The following is a 16,940-nucleotide window of genomic DNA, read 5'->3' as shown; positions in this document are numbered from 1 at the left end:
GAAAGCAAAGGCCTCATCTCATATCAACCTGCTAGAGAATTAGGCTAGTATTTTAGCATTTGACTTCATTTTTTCCTTTTTAGATCATGCGAGTTGGCTTTGTTTCTTTATGTTTGCCAAAAGCGAAAGTAAAATGCCAAACCCAACATCTGTCATTAAATAGGGGATTTAGTACTTTTGCCTGAAAGAATATTTGTTACAACAGGAATACTGTAATCATTAAACCAAAATGATGCCCAGCCCTGGTCGATGGTGTAATCTTAGACATCAAGGGCTCAGGGAACAACCTGCTTCTTCTCACTCTCACAGGGCCCTGAAGGACACGGAATCTTTTTCTGCAGTGCTGTCAAGAACTGGGAGGAAAGTTCTGATAATGAGGCATTATGCTTATCTACAAAAGGTTCTACAAAACACAAAGCCTGGGATAAAAGTCCTTAGCCACTTACTCATTGGTTAGCCCTCGCATCTGATAGCAATGTTCTTCCAGTTCCTAGCAAGGCTGGAGATGTTGATAAAGACACTATCAGCAAGACCTCAGGCAGAAGAGAAATTCTGGTTCTCAACACTGATCTTGTTGCCACAGGGCAGAGAAGAACACAGTATCAGTTAATACCAAAGAACAAAAGTTTCCTTTATCTCCACAGTGTATCTCTAGGATGGGAAAGCCATTACCTTGCTTATAAAGATCAACTTACCTACAGCAAAGGTAAGGTGACAAACCATTAAAGTCACTTAAACCAGTAAGTGCTAAAATTTTATCTGTGCATTTGTGTGTGAACTTTTGAAAAAAAAAATCGAAAACTATATTGCATCCCCCATTGGATAAGTTTATTATGTAATTTATTGAGTTTATCAAACATAGAACAATTAAATTTTGGAGGACAGCTATCAAAGATAACAATGCTAGTTTTAGAATTGTTAATATTATGCCATTTTTTCTGACAACATTTATTTTACAAAGATTGATTGCCCATTAAGGTCATTCTTGGTTCTTGGAAGAAAAACCACATTATCACACAATTACCTACCCACCCTGCCCCATTTTCTAAAATGGTGGGGAAAGGGTCAGAAGGTGATTTTGTTTTAGAGCATTTTCAATTTCAGAAAAACTACTGTGGTGCCCAAATCTTTCAATGCTATTAAAATGCAAACTTTAAAAGCATCAGCAACCAGGAATCTTAATGAAGACTGTATGCAATGCCTGTCCTTTTCAATCTCAATAATCTCAATTCCATGCAAATGTTCAAGCTAGAAACCTGGGAGTAATTCTTGCCCTCTCCCTCTACCTTATTCTCCATATGCAATCATCCCCTACACATTCTTATTGACTATAATTTTAAAATATATCATGGGGCACCTGGGTGGCTCAGTTGGTCATGGATCTGCCTTCAGGGTCCTGGGATCAAGTCGGGCTCCCTGCTCAGGGGGGAGTTTGTTCCTCCCTCTCCTTCTGCACCTCCCCCAGCTTGTGCTCTCTTTCTCTCTCTCTCTCTAATAAATAAATAAATCCTTAAAAAAATAAAATATATCATAAACTTTTCATGTCTCTGATATCTGTCATTTGGGCTGCTACAACAATAATTCTTAAAGTAAAAAAAACCAAATACATCATGATACTTACTTCGGGTCAAACAGTCCTCTAAACACTTAAATGTTTGTTCATTTATTCCTCTCAGCAACACCGTAAGGTGTTCTGGTACCTCAACACTCAAAGATGGGGAAAATGATGCTCAGAGGAGTTCAGTGACTTGCCCGAAGTCACACAGCTAAGGAGGTGGAAAAGCCAGCAATCACCTCCTAATTCACCCACTGCATTCACACCTGTCAGCCTATAGTCTGATAGACACTCAGCAGCTAGTGTGATTATTTAAAACAAGTAATCTTTACGCAGAACCAGAAACTCTCGTAAGGTGAGCACAGAAAACAGCTTTCTTCTTTTCTTCCCAAAAGCTTGATCAAATCAGCTCGGTAGAAATGTTCTTTCCTAATGCCTAGGGAAAGTCCCTTGACTATTCTGGTATGTTCAGTTAATCAAAATTCTTCTTATTAGTCACAAAGTAGTCTCAGTTCAGTAATAAAAATGTCCTGTCTGGTGTCTTAGTTAAAACTCTGAATTTTGTTGCCCTTAATGCTTCCTCCTACTACCCACCCAGACTGCTCGGCTGGAGGCCTTTGCAGCAAGGATCAGCAAACCTTCATTCTCTCCGCTGGCCTTTGGTCAGCCAGGGGTGGAGGGGACAGAGAAGGGAGAGATAAGAGGTAGGTCTTTGACAGGCACAATTGTAATCTAGCTCTGGTATACTCTGGCCATGGCAGGTGTTTAAAGTTGACTCCTTCTCTCAGGGTTTTATGAGCACCTTGGGTATCCTACTGTGAATTCCCCTGACTATAGCTTCCTTGAAGTAGGCAAAACCTGTACCTGAACTGGACACTTATGCAGGAAGCCCAGCCGCAGCCTCACCTCAGCCTCTGATGGGTCACCTGTAGCCCCTTTCGGTTAAGGTAGTCTGGTTTAGGCAGAAGGCCTCTTGGACATGATCCCGTTTTAAGTAACCCAGCACATATTCCCACCAAGGATTTCATACCTTTAAGATGCCAATGAGGAGATTATAGTTACTTTCCAAACGCAGTTCTTTATTCTGATGCCAGTAAACTATTTTCCAAGTATTTCTGTGTTCCATGGAATCGGGGGCTACAAGTCAAACTCTCCATCTTGTCCACTTAAAGCCTTCCTCAGTAAGCCTGAGGTGAAGTAAAACACCTGTCCCACTGGTTTCCTATGGGTGTTGGGAAGACTCACAATGCACTGAAAATTTTTTCTATGGGAAGCTTCTAAATCTCAACTAGCTTCTCAGTCCCTTAAGTTTTATCCCCCTAAGATAGGCAGGGGAGTAAGGACCCACAGAACTGGTTTTTAGCCCTTTCTCTTTAATTCTGCCATGAATGATCAGACTCTACACCTCACTTTGCAATGTGGGGGTCCTTGAAAGTCAGCAGAATCAGTTAGTCAGCAAGAGTCCTGGTTTAACATCCTGTTAGAAACACTAAAATATCATGTATTTCCACTGCTATTAAGATTAAATGCTAACTCTTTAATATGCTCTATGGTGTGCTGCATGTTCTTTCTTCTACCACGCTTTGTCTTCTCATTTTGCAACTCTCAGTTTAAATCTTATTTCATTATTACAAAGGACTTTCCTAAAATTGCTCCCCACTTTGACTCCATTATTCTCATTCATACATCCTGTTTTATTTTATAACATTTTTCACAAGTTATATAATTGCATGTTTACTAGTTTGGTCATATGGCTAGAGACTGCTTAACTATTTACCAAAGCATTCCCATTTTCCTCCTAGGTATACAACTGGACTACATTTCCCAGCTTCCCCTCAGTTAGGTGCCGCCCCGTGACTTAAGTTCTAGCTAATGGCATAGAGGCAGAAAATGGAATATAGGCAGACCACTTCCATAAAGCCTTCCAAGTTAGACTCAATTACAGTCATGGACCTCATTTAGGAAACCCTGATATAAGGGGACTCTACCACTTACTGATTGTATAAACTTGAGAGTTGCATATCTCCATCTGTAAAACAAAAGAATAATATCTACCTTGGAATGGTGAGATCTGAACAAATGAATACATGAAGGTGCTTAGACTAGAACAATGCCTATTACATAGTAAATGCTCAATGTGTGCTGATATCGTTACTGTTATTATAGAATAGTAATACCAGCAAATATATGGAATAACAGAAATACAGGTTTGTACAGTTTAAATTGATATGATAGAAGAAACATTTTTCACTAAGAAAGGAATTTAAAAATCATAACCAGTAAACATGTGTTAGGATTAACAAAGCAGGGCTTGGCTACAGGAGAGGTAAGAAATAGTGGATAAATTTAGAATTAAAGTCTGAGAAACCTCTACCAATTAAAGATCAATCAGAGATGAAAGTAAAGGAATTCTGAAAATATAGCATAGAATCCAGATTTCATTAGCAACAAAAGAATCAACTTATACATAACTTTTCAGGAATACGTCTACAGTGTTAAGTCAAAGCACATCTGTATTCTTCGATACAAAATGTCACTCCAATCAACAAGGACAGATAGGATACCTTTCCTTGTGCCCTTGCCTCTTATGTACCATATAACCACAATATCCCCATTTTACTAATAACTATCTGGGAGGCAGCAACATCCCTCTTGCTCTAGCTCCAGCTTATCACATTAGTACAAGGCCCCCACAAAGATTTCCACAAATGAACATGTGTGATTAACTAAAATACATGTCTAGAAATCAAGTCTGCACTTATTTTTTTTTATCATCACATTATTATTTTGCATTTTTTTGCTTCTTAGTAAAACCATCAGAATGAGATTATGCTACAATCTTCTTTGGCCAAACTGATTTGCCAAGCATGTAGCAGTCTTCTTGTTCCCACAAAGCAACCTCCCATCTTTTCTTAGCTAGGATTCTGAAGCATGCCAAACAGAGGAAATGATACTGGGTGTCTCAGAGTACCTTCAGTCTTGGCCTTCCTCTCCCTCAGACAACAATAACAAAAATAGCTTTTTATAAAGATAGCTCTTAAGAGTCGAAGGAGAATTTAAAACGTGTGATGTTAAATATGGCATTAAAGGTATCCGAATAAATAGTAGGCCTACTGCATAGTCCTACTATAATTCTTTTTACATTGAAAATTAAAAATCACAGATATAGAGGAAGGTCATGCTTAGAACATTTTGTGTTATAAGTGGACTCACTTTAACAGATCATCCCTAACTACCTAGTTAGTAAGTACTCTAGTAAAACAATTATTAAACCCTAAAAAAAAAACAACACTTTTTTTTTTCTTAACCAATTCTACTGAAACCTGAATATTCTTTCTTAGAAAAATTATATAAATAAAAATTATGCTCTCCAACTGGGAAATTATATTTGATTGCATTAGTCATAATAATGACAGTGCCTGTCTCTGGGCTATTTATTTGAACTATATTAACCACACCAGATTTAATCTAGAAAGCCCCTGAGTTTAAGAATTCAGAGAACATGTAAGCTAAAAGCTTAAATCAAGCCCATCCATGGATGGGCACTTTCCTTGTTGTTGTTAAAGATAAAGATCTTTTGTGCTATTTTAAGAATCTCCTTTGTTAAAGATTTTGAATGCAGTAAAAAAATCTATATACCTCAGACACTTGGCTAACCAAGAAGGTCAGGTTAAGGTTACAAGAGGCATTTGTCCAATTTATCAGTCTGAGAACATAAATATACTTAAATAATGAAGGAGACAACATTGAATATAAATAACCTGGACACTCATTATTATCATAGAGCAAAATTCAAGATGTCCCCTAGTGCAATTCCCATTTTCATCACTGGCTTCAGTTCAATCTTCAATTGAATACATATATTTCCAGAATATCATATAAATATATTTCTTCCCTACAAGAGCATATTTGCTATATCAATCTTAATCTGTTTCTCCTCCTGCATTCCCTAAATTAGCTTGAAGTACCACCATCCTCTCTGTCATAGAGACTTAAAATATTGGAGTCATTTTTTTTAATTTGCTCCCCTTATTCCATCATCATATGCAATAGGTTTCTGAAATCTACTGATTCTAGTTTTACAATAACCTCTCCTGAGTTCTCTCTTTCTAATGCCCCTGCTAATATCCCAATTCAGAGCCTATGGTCTGCCCTGCTATAGTAACTAGCCTTCTGATTGGCCCCTCTATTAGCCTCTCCCTAACCCAATGTATAATCTTAAATACTCCTGTCAGGGCAATGTTCCTAACGAACATCTCTGATTTTTCATTCTGTTGCTCAAACACTGCACAATCTACAAAATAAAGTCTAGACTACCCAGCTTAGCATCTAAAACCAGGTTCTGGCCACAATCTACGATTCCAGCCTGGTTTTCCTCTACTTCTTTTCCCAGCTATTTTTTCCCTTTTTCAACTCTGACTCTTCTCCCTAACTTCATACTTTCCTGCCTGTCTGCCCTGGCTCAAGACGGAAGTGGCCTTTCCTTCCTTCTCTGCATTGATAGAATCTATGCTTCCTTAAAGGCTCAAGGTCTAGCTCAATGCCACATCCTCCACAAAACATTCTCTTAATGTCTCATCTGGAACTAATTGCTTCCTCCTCTGAAGTACTCTGGTAGTTATGTAAATACCTCTTTCTCAGATTTCTTCTGTTTTATTTTCCCTACCCTCAACTCCTTTAGAAGATTCAGCGCTTGGGGCACCTGAATGGCTCAGTCAGTCAGGCATCTGACTCTTGATTTTGGCTCTGGTTGTGATTTCAGTGTTGTCTGGTAGTGCCTTGCCTGGGGGTTTGCACACAGTGGGCTGGGGATTGGGGGGGGGGGGTCTGCTTAAGATTCTCTCTCTCCCTCTGCCCCTCCCCCCACTCTCTCTCTCTCTCTCTCTTTCTCCCTCTAAAATAAATAAGTAAATCTTAAAAGAAAAAGAGGAAGATTGAACGATTACTGGCTTTTGTCCCCCTCTATTGAATAATTGCATACTGGTCAACTAAATAAATAATAGTTAAAGAAATAAATGGGTACATATCCAATAAGAGGCATTTAAAGCAAGTAAAAGTTTAATGTAAAGAAGACAATCTAATGGATAGAAAAATACTGGAGTTAATACTGTAGCTAGATAGCAATAAAAGGAGAAAAGAACATTGAAAAGGAATGCATATTTATGTCTAGATAACAATATAAAATGATCTTTCTTTTTCTTCCAGATTTTATTAAATTCAAGTTAGTTAACATTTAATATAGTATTGTTTTGGAAGTAGAATTTAATGACTTTTTACTTACATATAACACCCACCAAGGTGTTATATGTAACATGCCACCAAGTGCCCTCCTTAATACCCATCACCCATTTAACCCATCTCCCACCCACTTCCCCTCCAGCAATGCTGTTTATTCTCTATAGTCAAGAATTTCTTATGGTTTGCCTCCCTCTCTGTTTTTCCCTTATTTTATTTTTCCTTCACTTCCCCTATATTCATTTGTTTTGTTTCTTAAATTCCACCTATGAGTGAAATCATATAGTATTTCTCTTTCTCTGATTTATTTCACTTGGCATGATATATTCTAGCTCCATTCACGTAGTTGCAAATGGCAAAACTTCATTCTTTTTGTTGGCTAAGTAATATTCTATTATATATAGCACATCTTTATCCATTCATCAGTCAATGGACATTTGGGCTCTTTCCATAGCTTAGCTATTGTTGATAGTGCTTCTATGAACATCGGGTACATGTGCCCTTCAAATCAGTATTTTTGTATCTTTTGGATAAATACCTAGTAGGGCAATTCCTGGGTCATGGGGTAGCTCTATTTTTAATTTTTTGATGAACCCACATAATATTTTCTGGAGTGGTTGTACCAGTTTGCATTCCCACCAATAGTATAAGAGGGTTCTCCTTTCTCCACATCCTCACCAACATCTATTGTTTCCTGTGTTGTTAATTTTAGCCATTCTGATGGGTATAAGATGGTACCTCATTGTGATTTTGACTTGTATTTCCCTGATGATGAATGATGTTTGAGGATTTTTTCATGTGTCTGTTCCCCATAAAATAATATCTTCAAAGGAATATCTCCTCAAAGTATTTATTCTGATATATTCTATTGCAAAACTTATGAGTAGTTTTTAATGGACAAACATGCCTACGTCTTTCATTTCCACCTTTTTTATTAGGAATACTAACGAATGCTGCTGATTTATCTCCAAGTAGTTGAAGTAACATCTGAAACACTATCAACTAAAAATATGACCTGAGAGGTGATTTGAGATCACTTTTGAAATGTCGTCAAATTTATTTTTTTCATACATATCTAGCAAAGTGCTTGTACAAAAGAAACACTCCTAAATAGTGAATGAATGAATCTACAAAATAAGAGTGCTGATAGTATTCATTAGCTACTATCTCTGAATAATAATGCTGTACTTAGAAATCAAGCCAAGAATGAGCTGGACAGAAAATAGGTGCTCAGTAAATATTTGTTGAGTTTAATTCACATAATTTTAGAACTAGAGTGGATCTTAGAGTTGATTTACCTTCTGGTAATTACTTTCTCTTCTGTGATTTTTGCCTATGTTTATTGAAGCACATGTATTAGCAAGTATTTATTTAGATTTTCTCTATGTTAACTCTTTGAATGCAAAGACATTGTGATGACTCCCATGTAGCCTGATGCTTGGCATGTTGTAGGTACTCAAATGTTTTGTGAGTGAGAGTAAGACTAGAATTCTGCTGTCCAGTATGGTAGCCATTAGCACATGTGGCTATATTTAAATTAATTAGAATGAAATACAATTTAAAATTCAATTGTTTAATCATACAAGCCACATCTGAAGTGTTTGATAGCCACATGTGGCTAGTGACTACCATAGTGAACAGAGCAGAGACTATTTCCATGTAGAAAGTTCTATTGGACAGTGCTGGTCTAGACTATTTCCCTCATTTTGCAGAACAAAATGAGCTCAGGGAAGGTGTCACCATTCAGAATCAAATCAGCAAAAGCAGAACTGGAATTAAAACCTGGAAATTCTTTTTTTTTTAATTTTTAAATTTTCTTATAAACGTATAATATATTAGCCCCAGGGGTACAGGTCTATGTAAAACCTGGAACTTCTTTTTTTTTTTTTTTAAAAGATTTTATTTATTTATTTGATAGACAGAGACCACAAGTAGGCAGAGAGGCAGGCAGAGAGAGAGAGTAGGCAGAGATGCAGGCAGAGAGAGAGAGAGGAGGAAGCAGGCTCCCCGCTGAGCAGAGAGCCCGACGCGGGGCTTGATCCCAGGACCCTGGGATCATGACCTGAACCGAAGGCAGAGGCTTTAACCCACTGAGCCATCCAGGTGCCCCAAAACCTGGAACTTCTAAATCAATGTCCATCGTTGTTATATCGTAACTGATTCATTTCAGAGCTCAAATTGAATGTTAGCACTAACTTAGAGCTAGTGATATTATGGAAGGCAAGATGGTCTTTGTCTTATGATTATCATAGAAGATATTTTATTTTTCTATTGCAATTTATTAATTTACATGTTTTAAAAACAGGAAAAATATAACATTAAAAAAAAGTGCTTAGAACCTCTGTACCTCTGCTGTAAAAGTACAAAATAATGCTAATTTAAAAAGTGTTTTCCAGGGGCACCTGGGTGGCTCAGTCCTTAAGCATCTGCCTTTGGCTCAGGTCATGATCTTGGAGTCCCGAGATGGAGTCCCACATCAGGCTCCCTGCTCAGTGGAGAGTCTGCTTCTCCCTCTGACCCTCATCCCACTTGCGTTGTCTCTCTCTCTCTTTCTCTCTCTCTCAAATAAATAAATAAAATCTTTTAAATAGAAAACGTTTTCTAGATGACTAGCTAAACAAAATATTATAGTATCCTGGCCTTCTGCCAATTTACTTAGAAAATGCATAGAATAGGTTCTGATATGATGGTTGCTTTTTTAGTTTGGTTTCTTTAAAGCATTTCTCTTTGGTTTACTAAATTGAAAAAAATTTGGATCAAAATCAACAAATTAATATGGTTTGTTCAGATTTGGGATTCAAGTTTGGTTTGGTGTGAATTCTTAGAAGATTTTCTCAGGTTTTTTTTTTTTTTTTGAGAGCATCAGTAATTTCTAAAATGCTCTTAGAGAAAGAGTCTTATTTTCTACAACTTCCATAATATATTTACTTTTGAAATTATTATTTACTTTGTCTGGAAAGAGAAATCTAGTTCTGCCTGATAAGGATAATTATAAAGATATGAAGAAGTAATCATTGCCATAGCTACCTTAATATTAGATTTTGAAGGAAACAAGGGAAGAAACGACCAAATCAGGGTTTAAGGGATCCCCCAAAATGCTGTCAGTCTAGGGCATTTAGGCCACATAACACTTGCTCAATGAAAGAACCCATCTTAGTCCACTGTAGTTATGCCCCAACTGGAGAGAAGTTGTTGACTAAATGTTGTGGTTTCAGATAGAAAAGTGTACAATTCAGTGTGTGTTTTTAAGAGCCACAAAGACAATCTTCCATCTTTCTACAGAAATTTGAAAAAAGGTAGAAAGAAAGTGATGAAAGAAATCAAGTTTTAGAGTTAATGGAGGCACCTCAGAAAGTAATCTATCTACTTCTTTCTTTGAAAACCTTCTTTCTTCCATCAGGCAAACCAGTATTTAAGACAACTACATATCAGTACTTAGGTATCAGTAATGTCCCTATTTAACTGCAGGACCGAAGAAGAGGGTATGTTTTTACTACCATACTTCCTTTGATGTGAAATTAAAAAGCTTTTGCTTGGCTAGGAATGTTATTCAAGCTCTTATATCGTTCTCCTATAATCATTCCTTAATAACTTTAGTTTGGTTTTGGGCAATGGAAAATTAAGGCAAGTATTTGATTTAACATTTTAAAAATATGTACTTTTTCTTTTTTTCTTTTTTTTTTTAAAGATTTTATTTATTTATTTGACAGACAGATCACAAGTAGGCAGAGAGGCAGGCAGAGAGAGAAGGGAGGAAGCAGGCTCCCTTCTGAGCAGAGAGCCCGATGCGGGGCTCGATCCCAGGACCCTGGAATCATGACCTGAGCCGAAGGCAGAGGCTTTAACCCACTGAGCCACCCAGGCGCCCCTAAAAATATGTACTTTTTCTAAACAATGCAATATAACAGTAATTCCCTCAAATGAACAATGTATAGGGAAAAAATGTTATGGACTCCCAAAGTTAATTTAAATTATTATAATTACAAGGTTTCCTAAATCTATGTTAAACATAAAATTAGAAATCCTATAACTATAAAACAATATGAATTTACCAACTAAATATAACATAATGTCCTAAACATATGTTTCAAGTTAGTGACAATAGTTGAATGTTCATTTATTCAGCAAACATTTATTTGAGGATCTACTCTGTTCTAGCCACAGAGTTATGTAATTCTAGCTAGCACAATAAATACATCCCAAATTTCAGTGGCTTTAAAAATTAAATGCTTAAGCAAAATAAGCCACTCACAGTATGACAGGTGTTACATGATTCCATTCATATAAGGTTCCAAGAGTAGTCATATTCACAGAGAGAAAATAGAATGGTGGTGTCCGGGGGCTGGGGGATAGGGGAAATCAAGAGTTATGATTTAATACATAAAAAGTGTTAGTTGGGATGATAAAAAAGTCCTATAGATGGATGATAGTGATGGTTGCACAACAATGTGAATATACTTTGTACACTTCGTGCAGACTTATCAATGGTTAAATGGTTAAGTTCTATATTTATTTTACCATAATCTTTAAAAGTAATTTTAAAAAATCACACCCACAAAATTAGTGCTAATTTCTCAGTCACCACGCAGACCAATATTCTGGTCAGGGGCTTGGGAGAATGAATGAGGGACTCTGTTATAAGCTGCTGACAGAAAGACCTAGGCTGGTGAAGGCTTTCTTGTCTTTAGCACCTGGCTTGTAAGGCCAAATTGACACCAACATCCAGACATTCAATGAGGAAAGAATGAAAGAATTACATGCATGAGGTTTTTATGGACCAGGCCTGGAAGTTGCACACATTCAATTGGCTGGAACTCAATCATGCCAAAGAGACTGGAAAATATAATCTGCGTACTCAGGAAGAAGAGAAAACATGTTTGGTGATGACCTAGCACTCTATGCCATAGTCCATCCATTTGGTCATCAAATATCTATTTCACCTGGGGCGCCTGGCTGGCTCAGTCAGAAGGGCATGAGAGTCTTTTTTTTTTTTTTTTTTTTAATTTAATTGAGAGAGAGAGAGGTGGGAGGAGCAAAGGGTGAAGAACAAGAGGATTCCACGCTGAGCCTCAGATCGGGACCTGAGCCAAAATCTAGAGTCGGATGCTTAAGCAACCAAGCCATCCAGACACCCCAGAAGTACATGAGACTCTAGATCTCAGAGTAATGAGTCTGACATATATATATGTATATATACATACACACACACACACACACACATATACATTTCATCCTTCTTCTGAAATGGTATGCTCACTCCCTCTGCAAGAGAAATAACCCAATATCTGACTCAGTCACTTCATCAAGTTGAAAGTACAGGATCTCCAGGGAACTACACATGCTTCTCCATCAGATCTGGATACAACTCTGTATTATCTTGTGATCTGGTTATTCTCAAACAGGGGTGACTTTGTCCCCTAGGAAATATTAGGCAAGGTCTAGAGACATTTTTTTATCGTTACAACTGGGAAGGAGAGGTCACCTAGGGGGTAGATGCCAAGGATGCTGCCAAACATTGTACAATGCACAGGATGGCCTCCCACAACAAAGAATTGTCTGGTTCAATGTGTCGGTAGCGCCAAGGGTGAGAAACTCACTGTGACCTATAACCTCATAAGAGAGCTTCCCACCACACCCAATATATAATTATGGAACTAATGTATTGCAGCAAATACTTGCAGGTGGGAAGGAGGAGAAAGGGAAACATTGGCCCACTGCAAAGATGCAATTCTGTCTGAGGCATCCTGAGGGCCCTGAACTGGCAGTGGGGGAGGGTCCCAAGCTAAACCTTGCTTCTACATTCTGCAGTACTGTTCTCTGTGGTCACTGGCTCTACCCTCTGAAAGGTTTTCCTCTAAGCCCGTATGTGAAGTAGGTGTGGGGAAACATGAATTCCTTGTAAATAGTACAGCTTTTAATACAAGCAAATTGTTTCTTTAGCCATACAGTCCCTCAAAATCTGAAAGCCTTCTGATCTATTTGCATCCGATCAGTTCCCTAGGCCCGTAACACTAAAGTTCTTTCCTAGAGATAATTCTCAACCTTAATTTATTTCTTTGCTTTTTCAGTGCTATGCTTCTCCCTCTCTCAGAGGGCTAGCTGACTTAAATGTGAAGGCCACACCCTAAATCTAACCTTTGCTGCGTGGCTGAATTTTAATGGGGGCTTGTTGCTCAAAAGCTCTTTCAATCCTTTCCTATTCTTTGAAGTATAGAGCAGTCAGTTTTTCCAATCCCTTGAGGCTCCCAGTTTTTGTACATTCTGTATTCCTTTTCATTTATGCTTGCATATCTGCTTATTATTGCATGAGCTCATCTCATCTTTCTAGTATCTTGCTAAATGTACCCAGTAAATTTAACCTACTAACGTTTCATTTTCCAACCTCTTCTAGAGCTATGGGCTTTGTAGTCACCTTATTTGCCTTCTGAAATACTGCACGAAACTTTTTTACCAAATGTCTTGCCATGGGTTTCCATTTTCCAGCTCCTAATAATAGTTTTCTTGCTGTCTACTGCTTGCCTAATTTTAGATTTGCATGATAACACCCTATTCTGTAACAATTTCTGTATTAAGACAATGCTAGCTATTAAGGCAAACATACCTCAAAAAGTCACAGTAAAATTTGTTCCTTGCCCACAGTCACCTAGGGACCCAGGTTTCTAAAAGCTCTGTCATCTTCAACAAGTAACTTCAAAAGCTTCCGTTGACACCAAATTCCAACTAGCAGAGACCAGAAGAGAAGGAGGATCATGGGTGGGAGGTTTCTGTGAGCAGGCCTGGAATTGGTGCCATTATTTCTGCTCACATTCCATGGGCCAATAGAATTTAAGTAAAAGTAGAGTTTGCATCTTTCAGGAGTGTTTTTGAAAGGAGGGAATATATCTCTCTTCCTTCCAGCTTCTTGCTGGCTGGAAATGAGAAATTGTGCTGGAAGTCAAGCAGCCATCTTAGACTGCAGGGTGAAAAGCTCATGTTAAGAATGATGGAAAAACAGAGCTGAGATGCCTGAGAACCATGGAGCTCTCCTACTAGCTCTTTGGATTGTTTACTTCTTGATTTTGATTGAGAGAGAAATGAGCTTCTGACATATTTAAGCCACTGTCGTTTGAGTTTTATTTGTAGCTTAACCTAACTTTAACTTACATAATTATTCTCTAATTGTTTGGTATGGTTACTTTTTCTTTTGCCTACTCCTTTTAGTTGAAGACCTTTAATACTTGCTTCTCATAGCAGAAGAGACTACAAAACTACCAAATCTCTGACACAGTAGTCTTAGCTCATGTCTACCACCTTTATTGTTTTACCTCATAGGTAAAACACTTAGGACTGGTTCATAAATTCAGAACACTTCAAGCAACATTTATTGAATACCCACTAATGCCAGGTACTGGGTAAGGTCATCCTCTATGGGCTGCATCTCCCAGTTCCTTTGCCCTCTGGCTTCGGATCATGGGAGGTACCAGCAGGAGATGAGAAGGCAGAAAAGTGAGAGAGGTCAGGATATTTATCCTCCCTCCTTTCAGCTCCCAACAGACTGTGTGTTCCCTCACCTGGTCCTCAGTAGAGTCCTTTCATTGAACTTTCCTCATTTAAACCCTTTGAGTATGATGTCTGTTTTTTGCTTGGGCTTTAATTCATACAAGTTGTTTCATAATCAAACCATGGATCAAAAAGATAGTACTAGAGTCCCTTCCTCCAGCTGGAGCTCTTTATAAAATGCAAATCAGGCCCCTTCACATTCCTTTGTGCTAAAACATCAATAGTTGCCTAATACATCCTTGTCACAACACCCCACTGTAAGTTGCAGCCAGACTGAACAACTTTCAGTTCCTCCTGCAACGTGGTCTCTCTTCCTTTGAGTCTTTGCACATGCAGTACTTTCTTCCTGGAAACAGCACCCTACCCCCCACTCTCATTATTCAGACATCAGTGCAAATGTCCATAACATTTTTTATTTTCCATAAACCTACTTATCCTAGTTAGAGGTTATTATGTGCTCCCAAGGCAGCCTCTATTCACCATCATATACAGATAGTACTTAGTGCTATATTGCACTGCCACTGCCTGCATATTTGTGTCCTCCATTAGAGTGTAAGATATTGAACAGGGACTGCAGCTCAGATCTCTAGGACCTATTAAGGTGCTTGGTACATAACAGGTTCACAATAAATCTTAGATAGTACCTAAATATTATTGAAAAAGCTTGAACCCTCCTCCTCTAGCCACTGCCCTGTCTCTTTTCATTCACTGACAAAAATAATGAAAAATAGTTTTTAGTGACCCACTCTTCATTACTACCTTCCATTTACTTCCCAGACCATTTTAATCCTACTTTGCCACCATTTTTTATAGGGACTTCTCTTGCAATAGTACCAAGGACCTCCTCGCTCTTCAATTTAATAGATTCTTTTCACTCCAAATCCTCTAGGAATGCTCTGCAGCACTTCTGGAAACTCCTGTTGTCTGGGGATCATGGATCTGTCTCTCTCTCTCATTGATTTGTTTGCGTATCTATGCTATCCTCCATTCATTTATAAGTCCCCATATGTCTTCTTCATTTCTATCTCTAGCCCCAAGCATAGTAGTATAGTACCTGGCACATAGTAGGTCTTTATAACTAAGAATGTTAAATGATTACAACTCTTGGTTTTCAGGTAACCGCTCTTCCTCCTCCCCACCTCCCCTCCTTCTTTCTTCTTTCTTCTTCTTATTTTTTCCATCTCTCTTTCTTGATCTCCTCCTTCTCTGATTGTTCTCAGGCCCCTCAGACTCCTCTTCTTCCATCTACCCATTAAATATTCTTCAGAGTATTTTATTCACCTTTGGGGCTTCAGCCATCAGGGAATACTCTAATTTCCTCATGTTTTCAATCTTAACCTTTCACCTGAGCTAAGGCTGCCCTTCTCTCCCCGGATATCTCATAGGCAGTTCAAATAATGCTTCCATTTCCAACTTGCCCTCCTCCTGCTTCCAAAACTCAGCCAATGGAATTAACATGCATCTATATGTCCAAGTTACAAACCCCAAAGTCCCCTTAACTCTTCCAACTGCCTTTTGTCTTCTGTCCTCCTGGGCAGCCAGTTTTATTCACCACCAAATCCCCAGGCCCAACTCCTAAATCTGCCTCTGGGTCTTCTTTTTCTTCCACCTAGAACACCTCAGGCAAATCCTACACATTCTTTGAAATTCAGAACACAGGTTAACTTTGCCTAATTGCTTCCTCTTCTAAGTTCTAGACAAATTGCTTATTTATTCTGAACAGAGATTTAGTTTTTAATGAAGGATTTACATATGTCTCTCACTAGATGGTAAAATTCTTGAAGGCAGGTTTCTGTCTTTGTTTTTTTGATCACTGGTGTAGCCAGTGACTGACATTCTAGGGGATTAAAAAAGTATTTTATATGAATGAAGGGATTAATAAATGAGTGAACTGGGAAGGAGAATCTCTGCAGTTACACGCTTTCAGAGATTAGTGGCAATCTTGAGTTAAAAGGGCAATAACTCAGTCTGAAAAAACTAACTTTATGTAACCAAGTGGGCAACATATATTGTAACAACATACACAAGCCTATGGAAGGAAGGTAATTGCTCTGCATCTTAGGTAGACTTTATTTTCAGGCTTTCCAGTTCTCCGTTATGGACAGCCGTATTTTAAAGGGTAAGGTATCGTTTTTACCCCTCCTGTACTCTTTTATCCTGCGGGACAGGAATTAAAGTATAAATAAGAGAAAATGCCTAAAGCAGTGCAGTGCCTGGCCACCTGGCAGACCCTTAACACATTTTAGTCCCTTTCCTTTTTCCTACCTCGTCCTCATTTTATATTAGAAGCTTTGTGAATTTAGAGTATCTAAACCATATTTTAGTTTTAAGATTTCAATTTGACGAAAAAAACGTCGTGGAGATTCTGATTAGCCCTATTAACCCATGACTCTCAAACCCAAGAGAAAAAAAAAAAAATCTCGAGGGGGAGGGGAAACAGGAGGCGGAGCAAAAACTGAAACCAGGCCGGGAGGAAGCTGTAGAAGGAAGCTCCTTTTTGGTTGGGTTTGTCTTTTTTTAACCCCAGAGAGGCGTGACGCTCTAACTGCCGTCGTGGGTCAGTTTCCCGGCGAAGCGCCCGCCCGCCCCGAATTTCCTTGCCCGCCCTCTC

The sequence above is a fragment of the Martes martes genome (assembly GCF_963455335.1).
Source record: "Martes martes genome assembly, chromosome: 4".
NCBI classification, from domain to species: domain Eukaryota; kingdom Metazoa; phylum Chordata; class Mammalia; order Carnivora; family Mustelidae; genus Martes; species Martes martes.
The sequence above is the reverse complement of the archived record's forward strand: the minus strand, read 5'-3'. Positions refer to the sequence as shown.